Source organism: Rhinopithecus roxellana, chromosome 10, assembly GCF_007565055.1.
Source record: "Rhinopithecus roxellana isolate Shanxi Qingling chromosome 10, ASM756505v1, whole genome shotgun sequence".
Classification (NCBI taxonomy): domain Eukaryota; kingdom Metazoa; phylum Chordata; class Mammalia; order Primates; family Cercopithecidae; genus Rhinopithecus; species Rhinopithecus roxellana.
In genome coordinates, this window is record NC_044558.1 from 58,938,406 (window position 1) to 58,950,252 (window position 11,847).

Below are 11,847 nucleotides of genomic sequence, written 5' to 3' on the forward strand. Positions count from 1 at the left end.
ATCCTCACGACCCTCTAGTGAGTCACAGATGAGTCTGAGAAATCCCGCTATAAGTAACGTAAGCAAGCCACAGTCCCTGGCTGGCAAGTGAGGGAGTGCCCCACCAGGACAGGGACACTGAGGTAGCAATGAAAACAGCGAGTGCAACCACTCCTTCCTTTTCCCTCTGCTCAGCCCCTCATGGGTGAGGAGAGAAGCGGCCAAGCCGAGGACTCCATGAGAAAGATGCCGGAGCTGCCCCACTTTGCAGCAGGTGCTTCCCCTGGATTCTCACTAATCCTCTCGACAGCCATGAGCACCAGCAGTTATCTGTTCCGTTTTGGAGAGGGGGCAATGCAGGCTCAGAGGCTTTAAAAAGATGTACTATGTGCTTGCTGTGTGCCGGCAATGTTCTGAATGGTTTATATAACGCACGGCGCTTATCTAGTCCCCAGAGCAGCCCTAGGCAGCCGGTACCGCTGCATTGGCACTTGGCAGAGGAGGACGCCGCAGCTCCCCCAGGCCCCCGCTCAAGGTCTCATGGCCAATTGCAGACCTGCATCTCTCAACCTGGAACACCTTTAAGAAGTCCCTCCTGCCCCAGGCAGAGTCCTAGGCTTCCCTGCAGAGCCAGATAAACTTCGGGTAGGAGGAGGCCTGCCTGTAAGAGGGGAACATCAGTGGGAGGGAGCAGACTGAAAGCTAGAAGAGAATATGAATGAGCAGCTGTGGCTGTGGGCTCACAGAAAGGGAGCAGCACCCCCGCCCAACTCTCCTCCTGAATCCAGAGGCTATTTTAGTTTAATGTTAATCATAAAAGAAATATTGATGGTGTGGCTGAATCAGGCTCCATGGTGGCCTCCATGCAGGTAGCCTGCTCTGGACCCTGTGGTTCCCTGGCTGCTCCAGATGCCCTCACTTCTCAAGGTCAGCTGCAGACCAGAGCCTCCTAGGCACAGAGAGCCCTGCTCAGAAGGGACATCTCCATTCGCAGAGGTGAGAGGGCCTGCGGGTTTCATGGTGGAAAGGCAAAACCCTGTCTTTGGGACCTGATGTGGATCTGGCTGCCAGGGTCCAGGGTAACCTGTGGGGAGGGGCAGCAGCCGCCCAGCTTTGCCGGAGACAGAGGGCAGGGCCAGACCTCGGGCTTCCCGCCCAGGATGCCATCAGCCAGCTGAAATTCCAGCCCACGCCGGCACCCCAGGGCTGTTGGGGAGGGGCGGGATTTATGACTTCCCCACCCCCCGCAACACCCCAATGGGAAATGTGTTGAGTTGGTCAACATCTCTCTGGTCACAGGGCCAGTGCTCCTGAGGCACCTCAATGATGGGGCAGGAGCCAGGTCATTAGGCAGGGGAGACTGTCATTAGTGCGGGTGATGCCACCACCGCTCAGACAATGGCAAACAGTCATTAGCGGCTTGTGTCACAGGGGTGAGGCAATGCTGGCTGGCTGGGGGTGGCGCTTCCCAGCCACACACTCACACATACACACATGTTCACACACAAGGAGGAAGCAGACATGCTGAAGCACTCACTCCCACAAGGACATCTAGAGACACACACATCCACACGTGGGGGCATGAGTGGGTGTGTCTGTACACTCACATGCTCACATGTCCACACGCATTCACATGCAGGGTGTGAGGAGGCATGCGCTCCCATGTGTTCACACAGTCACATACAGGAGCATGAGCAGACAGCCACCTTTGCACACTCACATGTTCACACAGAGGAATGAGTGAGCACAGGGCACAGAGACACATGTTCAAACACTTACAGTACAGCAAATTCACACAGGCACACTCGCATGCTCACATTTCCACACTCACACTCAGGGGCTGAGGGACACATTGCCCAGAGAGGGCCACAGTGTCTGGGACACCCCCATCCACACACACCCCAGGGGCAGGGCCCTCGGATCCTCCCCACGCCAGGCACCCAGACACCCCCTACCCTGAGATAGACACACAGAGCCTCAGGGGCCCCTGAGGAGAGACCCAAAGACACCCCCTCATCCCACCCACTCCCTGCTTCAAATGATGCAGCAGCCAGGAAGGAAAAACCCAGTGAAGTGAGGAGGCAGCCAGGCTGCATGGACCTCGACAGAGGCCATGTCGGCTGTGCCGCCGCAGGGCTCTCCACACTCCCAGCCCTGACGGCCAGCACAAACCTGCTCCCAACATGAACCCCCAAGAAATGGGCTGCTGTAGGCGTGTTCTCTGCCCGCTTCCCTGTGGGAGAGGGACAGGAAGCGGGAGGCTGGAATTGGAGGAGGAGGGGGAGAAGAGCAACTGAAACTCAGACCCTGGCCCTGGGTTGAATTTTCTCTCCAGTCCTCACTAGGCTTTCCCCCGCCAAGCTGTGGAGCCGCCCTTCAGAAAACACAGGCAGGGAGTGGGAAGAGAGGCAGAGAAAGTGGCGGGCACAGCCACGCCAGGCCAAGAGAGTAGCCTGGAACCCAGCCCTCTGCTCTGGGTTCAACGTCTAGCTCCACCACTTACCAGCTGGTAGCATTAGCTTCCTGTGGCTGCTGTAACAGATTTCCATGAATTTAGGGGCTCCACGCAACACAACTGTGTTTCTTTATTTAAATAAATCTTACTGGCCGGGCATGGTAGCTCATGCCTCTAATCCTAGCACTTTGGGAGGCTGAGGTGGGAGGATCACTTGAGGTCAGGAGTTCAAGAGCAGCCTGGGCAATATGGTGAAACTCCATCTCTACTAAAAATACAAAACTTAGCCAGGTGTGGTGGCACGTGCCTGTAGTCCCAGCTACTCAGGAGGCTGACGCATGAGAATCACTTGAACCCAGAAGGCGGAGGCTACAGTGAGCCGAGATCTCACCACTGCACTCCAGCCTGGGCGACAGAGTGAGACCCTGTCTCTAAATAAATGAATAAACAGATAGATAAATCTTACTTACTACTGCAGCTCTGGAGGCCAGAAGTTCAAAACAGTCTCACTGGCTGAAATCAAGGTGCGGTGGGGCTGCATTCCCCCCGGAGACTGCACAGGGGAACCCATTTTCCTGCCCTTTCCAGCTTCCCATGGCTGCCCACGTTCCTGGGCTTCCTTCCATCTCCCTCACACCGCCTCAGTCCCCTGCCTCCCTCGTCCAGTTTAAAGGACCCTCGAAATGACACTGGGCCCACACAGATAATCAGGATAGTCTCTCCGCCACGAGATCCTTAATCCCATCTGCAAAGTCCCTTCTGCCATGTAAGGGAACATGTTCACGGGTTCCGGGGATTAGGATGTGGACATCTTTGGGAGGCTGTTATTCTGCCCACACTGGGACAAGTCATTTAAGCTCTCAGAGTCTCAGCATCTTCAACTGTAAGCTGAAAATAACTCCTCCACACGGGTGGCCATGGGATTTGGAAAGCCACGTGAGTCCTCAAAGCACTGCGCCTCTCACCCGGGCCACCTCAATCAGCTGCACTGCCCTCTCCAGCTTGGGCTTCCAGAGGACGGCTTTGAAGCAGTGTGCACCAGGAGGGGGTTAGGAGGGACCCCTGAGGCCAGTGAGGGGGTCCGTGTGGACTTGGGCAGGGGTCAGCAGTTGGGGTAAGGACTGGGAGGTGCAGGTGTCCATGGGGGTTCCCTGGATCTGGGCGGCAATGAGCCTGTGGTGAGGGGAGCCACCCTGAGCTGAGGACACACAGCTGCAATGACCCAGCACTCAGTCTCCTGAAATGGGCTGCTGTAGGCATGTTTCTCTGCCCGCCTCCCTGTGGGAGAGGGACAGGAAGCTGGAGGCTGGAGTTGGAGGGGGAGGGGGAGGAGAGCAACTGAAACCCAGCCCCTGGCTCTGGATGGAATCTTCTCTCCTGTCCTCACCAGGCTTTCCCCGGCCAAGTTGTGGAGCCGCCCTTCAGAAAACACAGCGGGTGCTGCTCCTGTTTATTCCTGCCCTCCCCTCCCTCATCTACTGCCATCTGTTTGCAGGGCCTCAAGGCCAATGGGCAGGCAGAGGCCCCAGACTAGCCTGCTATTACCCTGGTAAGCGCAGACTACAGAATGATGACCCAGCAGATAAACCCCGCATAGAGGAATCGCCTGCTGGAAAACAGTCATTAGTCCCCGATCCCGCCCAGCACTGTTTGCCCTCTCAAGAGGTAGCCAGTGGCTGCTCAGAGGGGAGCTGGGGTCATTGGATTCCTACCAGCCGCCCTGCTCCATCCAGTGGCCCAAGCCGGGGGGCTGATCCTGAGCCCATCTACGCCCACTGACCCAGCCCACCCCCTCCCTCTGCTCCTTACCTCATCTCCATTGGCTGCCCGTCCCCAGCCCAGCCCAACCCCAGCTCTTATCCCACCCAACAGAGGGACAGCAAGGCCAGGGAGTGGCAGGGCATCTGGAGATGCTTATTTGGAAGTCCAACTAGTTCCCCTGAGCTTCAGCTGCTGCCTTTATCTGGCCTGATAATAGACCGAAACCATATTCTGCTCCCTGCTGAGCTATCTGTGAGCCTGCCAAGGTGGCAGCGGCACTCTAGGTGCTGAAGGATGAGGCGGGAAATCTGGGTGCAAACCCCATTCCTCTGCAAAATGGGAGTGCAACAGCCCCATGCCTGTCTGCTGGTGCTGAGGAGATGGCATTGGCCACATGAGCAAGCACTTGCTGTTATCCTAGGCACTGATGCTTCCTCCCTGAGACACGGTGGGCAGGGCTGGCCCCCGACTGGCCTTTCACAGACCAACTGCCTTGGAGACTCCCTGCCTGTCACTGCGTCAAGGAATCCCCAACAGGTGCTGAAGGAAGCATACAGAAGGACGGGGAGGGGAAACACAGCTTCCTGCACTTCGTTGGTCTCTGATAAATAGCTGCTGAACGCTTAACGTTCAGTCACGGAGCTCCTACTATATGCCAGGCACTGTGCTCAGTGCTGGAAATACCACACACCACAGTAGATGAAGCTGCCCTTCTCCAGATATGTCCTGAGCCTCCTAGACAGGCATTGAGGACCCCTGGATGGACAGAACATCCTTGCATGGCAGGCAGCCTGCAGGCTGGTGGCTCCCCGCCCTGTGTCAGCTGGAGCAGTGCTTAGCGCCACTCTGGGCTGCTGCCACCCTGGCAGGCCCACAGATCGCTCAGCAGGGAGCAGACTGTGGTTTCGGTCTATTATCGGGCCAGATAAAGGCAGCAGCTGAAGCTCAGGGGAGCTAGTTGGGTTTACAAATAAGCATCTCCAGATGCCCTGCCACTCCCCAGCCTTGCTGTCCCTCTTTGTTCTTTTCTGAAAGCAGCCCCAGGGAGGAAGAAACCTCCTAAATAGCTGTATACAGGGTCAGGAGTGGAAGGGTGAGGAGGCTGCAACCAGCCGGCAGCTGGCCCAGAGGCAGGGATGGATGGAAAGAGACTCCAGAGCTCAGAAAGTGCTGGTCTCAGGGGCAGGGGGAATCCGGAATTGTGGGGTGAACACCCGTCACAACCCTGCCTCGCTTACCTTCATATTTGCACCACTGCTTAGCACGGGGACAGGCACCCCGTAGAGACTCAGAAATGCCCAAATAGCAGAGGTAAGTAAGACTGGCCAGTTTCTGCAGTGACCAGGATTCCAGGCATGGGAGACTAGGAGGAGAAGAAACAGGGTCCTCAGCCCTGTCTAATGAGGGAGGGAGGGAAGAGACCCTTGCCCAAGACAGCCATAGAGAAAGTGCTAATAATAGAGGGCGTGCTGTGTCTTAATTGAACAACTGTTTACTGCATACTTGCCATGTGCCGGTAGCAATACAACAGTGAACAACACAGCCCCTGCCGTGGTGGAGGTTGCTTTTGAAAACTGTCTTGCTCAAAGGACAAGAGAGGGGGCTTCCTGCAGGGAGGAAGCAGGCAGAAGTGGCTGAGGGCCGGTGTGAAGCCCAGAGACAGAGGGAGGGAGCGGAGCAGCTGAGTGTTTGTCTGAGGCCTAAGAAATGAGGGCTGTAGGAACCTCCCTCGTGGCTCACAGCCAAGCACAGAGGGTGGCATGGAGAGTGGGCATGACAGGACCCCTGTTTCTGGGACCTGGCCTCGCCTCCTGGGAGATGACACAGATGCAAGGACGTGGTGTCTCCTGGGGAACCAAGACAGCCTGTGCTCCCCCTTGGCCCTCCCTGCAAGGAGTTGAGCAGCCGGAAGAAGTGAGGCTCTCCTGCCAGTTTCCCTTTGTGCAATCCTCCTTCCTGCTCCTCTCCACCCAGAAGCAGGCCTGGCAGCCGTGTCAAAATGCCACTGGCATGAACCAAGCACCCACACAGCGGGGCAGGGTCTAGGGTTCCCCAGGAAGGCTGGGCCTACCCTACACCTGGACCCGAGGAAACCTACCCACCCCAACATGCTCCATCCCTGTGACCCACCTCCAAGGAGAGGGACCTGGGGGGCCTATGGCTTGGTTCCGCTCGGCCCCACGTGCATGTCTGACAAAATTCTAGGCTTGGTGGGGCCTCTGCCATCTTGGGGAGGCTTCCTTTTGCTTCTTTGCTTTGCAAGAGGGACACTAATCTTTTCACCCCTCCAAGACATTTGGCCATGACCAGACGCTGGGCCAGAAGCTGAAGGAGCAGGAAGCCAGGCCTAGGAGTCAAATGGCACTGGTCTGCCTGACCCCTCCAGGCAGAGGACCCAGTGTTGCAACTCATCCCAGTGAGCCCAGCACAGCCTAGCAAGGGTGGGGCAGGGGCCCCAAAGCTGGCTTCCAGAGATGGGGGGACACCCTGACCTCCTTCCACATCCCGCCTGGACTCTGTCACTCTACAGCATCCCAAAGCTCTTGCAGCTGTACCCGGTGTCGAAATCCAGTGTAACATGGGCGCTGGGAGGAAGGGTGGCCTTTTACTCATTCCAAAAAGGAATAGTTATCAAACACCTATGATGTCTGCCAGGCACCATGCCAGGCATTTTGACACTAAAGAAACAAAGCCACCACACAGTCCCTGTGCTCACAGAGCTGCGCAGGGGAGGCAGACACAAACATGTAAACACCAACAATAAATAATTACAAATTGGGCTGAGTGCTGCGAAGACGGGAAAGTGTAATTAGCCTGTGCCTACCTCTCCCTGGCCCCAGAGGCCTGGCCTCATTACAGAACACCCATACCTGCCCAACCTCCCAGCATGCTGCTTGGCCAGGGACCGTGGATCGCACTGGCAGCCAAGTACCCAGCAGAGTAAGAGGTTTCACTGCAGTTTGAGGAACATTTGTTGAACTGAACTGGAAAAAAAAAAAAAAAAGAATATGTAGTACAACCTAATTGTACAGGCCATTGAGGCCCAGAGAGGCCAAGCATTTGGCCCCAAACCACATAGCTGGTGAGTGGCAGAGCCCCAGACCAGAAACCAGGTCTCCTAAGTCCAGGCCCAGTGTTCCTGCCACATCCCAGGCTGCCCACTGGACAGTATTGAACCCTTTCACAGCCCCCAGGAATCTGCAGCCTCCTGGCCCATCTCAGATGTCTGCTTTGCAGGTCAGCACTGTCCAATAGGACCGGATGTGATGATGGAATTGTTCTGTATCTGTGCTGTTCAACCCAATCACCTGACACCACTCAGCAGGTGCAGGGAAAGGTGGCCAGTGTGGTGGGGTCGGGGGGTGGGAGAATGGGCAGGGCTGTGGGAGAAAAAGGCACAGTGGAGGTGAGACCCAGCAAGGAAGAAGGATTGGGTTTGACATTTCAAGGAATCTTCCATCCCCAAAGCCACAAAGAGCCCCTGAAGGATACTCTGCACAGTAAGGACATGCCTTGATCAAAGCCTCTGTGGAACCCCAAGGGTGTCACTGCTCCTCTGAGCTCTACAGTACCTCTGACACTCCAGCAACAGCAGCTGGAGTGGTCATTTATTCATTCAGTTGTCATTCGTCAAAACCCCACACAAACAATTTCTCACACCCGTAGCTCATAATGCTGGCCCAGCCTGAAATACCCTTCCCCTCCCTGCCTGGACAGCTCTTGTTCTTCCTTCAGGCCTGAGCTCACTGTGCCCATCTGGGAAGGCATCGTAGACACCCTCATCTGGGTCGGTGCCTCTTCCATGTCTCCATAGCCCGCCTGGCATGTGGAGGAGGCTTAATTTCTCTGTCTTTGCTATTAGTTCTCCTTTCTTGACCCTTCCCACACCTACACTTACATCCCCAATCCCCAGCTCTGGGACCCTCAGAAATTCTGACCACAGGCCGGGCACAGTGGCTCGTGCCTGTAATCCCGGCACTTTGGGAGGCTGAAGGAGGCAGATTGCTTGAGGTCAGGAGTTCAAGACCAGCCTGGTCAACATGGTGAAACCTGTCTCTACCAAAAAATGCAAAAGTTAGCCAGGCACGGTGGCACGCACCAGTAATCCCAGCTACTCGGGAGGCTGAGGCGGGAGAACTGCTTGAACCCGGGAGGCGAAGCTTGCAGTGAGCCGAGATTGCACCACTGCACTCAAGCCTGGGTGACAGAGTAAAATCCTGTTACAAAAAAAGGGGGGGGGCCAGGTACAGTGGCTCACGCCTGTAATCCCAGCACTTTGGGAGGCCAAGGCAGACAGATCATGAGGTCAAGAGATCAAGACCATCTGGCCTTTGAAACTCCATCTTTACTGAAAAAAAAAAAATTTAGCTGGGCATGGCGGCATGCGCCTATAGCCCCAGCTACTCAAAAGGCTGAGACAGGAGAATTGCTTGAACCCAGGAGGCAGAGGTTGCAGTGAGCCGAGATCATGCCACTGTACTCTAGCCTGGGTGACAGGGCGAGACTCTATCTCAAAAAAAAAAAAAAAAGAACTAATCACATAGCCACAGTCTGCCAAAGACTCTCAGTCCCCAGCCTAGGTCCTCCCACTCCCAGGACTTGGCCCCTGGACCAGCCCTGCTCAAAGGGAAGATCCAGAGTAAAAAGGCCAAGAGTTGCTAACTTCATAAGGGAGATGGCACTGACCCAGATCGTGACCATAGGTGGGGACATGCATTTAGGAGAGAAGATGGAAGATTGACAAGAACTTGAGCAGGCTCATCTGGGAAGGCTTCTTGGAGGAGTGGCCCTCTTTCCCATCGTGTCCTTCAGTAATACGAAGATTTTCCCCTGTAGATTCCAAACCCTTTGCTGGCTCCCCTGCCCAGAGAGTCCCTGTCTGTCTCCGCAAGAGTCACATCCTGCCCCAGAGCCTGACCCAGGCTAGGATGTGCCCACTGGAACATTCACCCAACAACTATATCTTGCCATCCAGCATCTCCAGAGACCTGCTGCTCCACGTCCAGGAGGCCTCAGGCCAAATGGGGAGCAGGGCAAAGAGGAGGTGCTGAAACTATGACACAGGGATGCCATTCTCATAAGGACTTCCAATTGGGCTGCAGGGGCACAAACCCTGTTCCCTCTGCCCCCACCCAGGGCCGAAAGGAGGAGCTCCAGGCCAGGACTCTGAGTGGGCAGGTGACTCCAAGAGGGACAGGCAGACAGTAAGACAAGTGAGAGAGAGCACGACAATCGAAAACACAAAGGAGGCGGATAAGAATGCGAGGGAGACAGACCACAGGTTGGGCGGGACTGACGTGGAGAAGGAAATGGGAGGAGGAGAGAGAAAAAACAAGAAAACTCCCCCTCACTTCAAGACCAGTTCCAGGAGGCTCTGGCAGCCCAGTCTAAGCCTCTTCCCCATTCCTTGCCTCTAGCCAGCCCTTCCCCTCCTCTGCTCTTTCTCTGCCTCCTGGATCATCAGGATTTTGTCCTGTCACCAGTGACAGGGGACTAGGGTAAAGGGGATAGACTCAAGAGGCAGGAAAGGGAGATGCAGATTCCTGTCCCTGGACCATGTAAGGACTAGAAGGGCAGGGTTCCGGAATCCCAGAGGGTACAGGATACCCAGGTGTCATTTCTAGCTGAGGTTGTCCCGTCCTTACCTGAAGCCCCAGGCAGGTTTGTTTATTTGTATATCCAGGAGGGAGTTGGAGACTGCTTGGGTACCTAAACATCCTCAGAGAGACTGAAACCTTCCCCTACTTTCCATCTCCCACCTGCCAACCCCTGCCAGGCCTCCTGCTTCCCTGGGTGGGGGTCCAAGGCCCCAGGTGGTTCAGGCTCTGTACCAAGGCCAGGTGATGTCAGGCCCTCAGTGAGGGTGGAGGATGGCACTGGCTGGTACAGACAGCCCTACTCAGAGACAGCAGCCTGGACCAGGACCCCCCAGGGATGCTAGTTCCAGAGTAGAGGGAGTAGAGCGCCTCACTCCAACTGTCCAGGTTCCCATCCATCATAATCGGGTGACCTTAGACTAGGCACTCAAGCCCTCTGAGCTTCCTCCTCTGTCAACTGGAGTGATGAGAATTAAAGCATACACCTCAAGTGGTGGTTGTCTGGAGAATGGAAGGTGAGCTGGGGGAGGAAAGGAGACAAGGGGTGAGGAGGGGAGAGGGAGCAGGTAGGGCTGGGCTGTTTATGGAGTTTTGTTTATTTGGGGTTTTGTTGTGGCTGTTCCTGTTTGGCAGCCAGAGCAGTGACAGTCAAAGACATCTCTACCGACTGCACCCAAGGAAGACTGTCAGACCAGAAAGGAAGCAACAGGCAAGCCCCACCTACCTCCCCCAGCCCAGAGCCCCAGGCTAGCATGCCTTCCAGTCCTCTCCAAGAAGGTTAAGACATCCGCAAGGAAAGCCCCCTGGCGTGGGGCCCCAGAGGCAAGCCCTGCAAAGCCAGCCGAGGAGCCAGGGACTTGGCAATTAACCAAGACCTGTCAACTCTCAGGAGCTGACTGAGGCCAGAGGAAGGAAGCAAGAAATAGATTTCAAGTGCACAGGCACTTGCGAGAAAAAGGCATTCATCTCCAAGAGAATTTGGTGGCAGGGCTGCCCTAAACTGCGCCCCAGACAGTAAGAAGGCAGCTTCCTTCTCTAACCCACTACCCTTCCTAGGGGTCTTAAAACTTAGAGGCTCAGATTAAAGAGCTCCTCACCCCAACTGTCCAGGTTCCCATTCATCATAATCATGCGGCCTTAGACTAGACACTCAAGCCCCCTGAGCCTCCTTCTCTGTCAATTAGGGTGATGAGAATTAAAGCGTCCACCTCAAGTGACGGTTGTCAAGAGGATTGAGGAGCTAATTCCTGCAAAGCATCTGGGACATACCTGATGGATCAGCTGTTATTCCGGCCTTGGCAGAGCCCAGATGCCACTGCTGCCCCCTCCCTTCCCCACAGAGCACACAGGGGTGACAGGGTGGGGGGCAAGGTGCTGTGATCAACCACATGCCATTCGGATACCAGACCAGAGTGAGGATGGTGGGAGGCCAAGGTGGCCCCGCATGTGGGTGTTGAGTGGGGAGGGCTGCGCACGTCAGTCACCTACCAGTGCCTTGCTACCCTACCCAGCACCAGATCCTGGGATCAGGCTCAGGATGGACCCGTAGCCTCTGGACAGGGTCCTATGCCCTTGTGAGCCAGAAGTGCCCAGTGTGTGAGAAAGATGTCTGCCCTGGGAGGTGGAGGCCCAGGGTGGTGATGTGACTGGCAAATGGTTCTCCCTTTCAGGGGCTCTCTTCCTCTGGGCCCAGAGGGGGCTGCTACCCCTTCTATCTCTGACCATCTGCAACTCTCCCAGACACACTCCTCTCTCTGGCCCCTGCCACCCAGAGCAGGGGTGAGCCAGGTCCAGGAAAGACATGCAGAGCTAGCCACCAGGGCCAGAACATCAGGACCACCAGGCCAGGAAAGAAGACATGGGACTGGGAGAGCTGGTAACCCTCTGGGGTGGAAGACTGGGGTCTCAGGAACTGTGGGAAGGTAGGGGTTGCCCCGGTCTGTGTGGGCCTCTGCTGCCCTGTCAGAGGCTCTGTGGGGGCAAAATGGCGTCTTTTCTGTTTCTACTTCACAGATGGTATGAAAGAGGTCAAAGGAGGCAGGGAAGAGAAAGAAG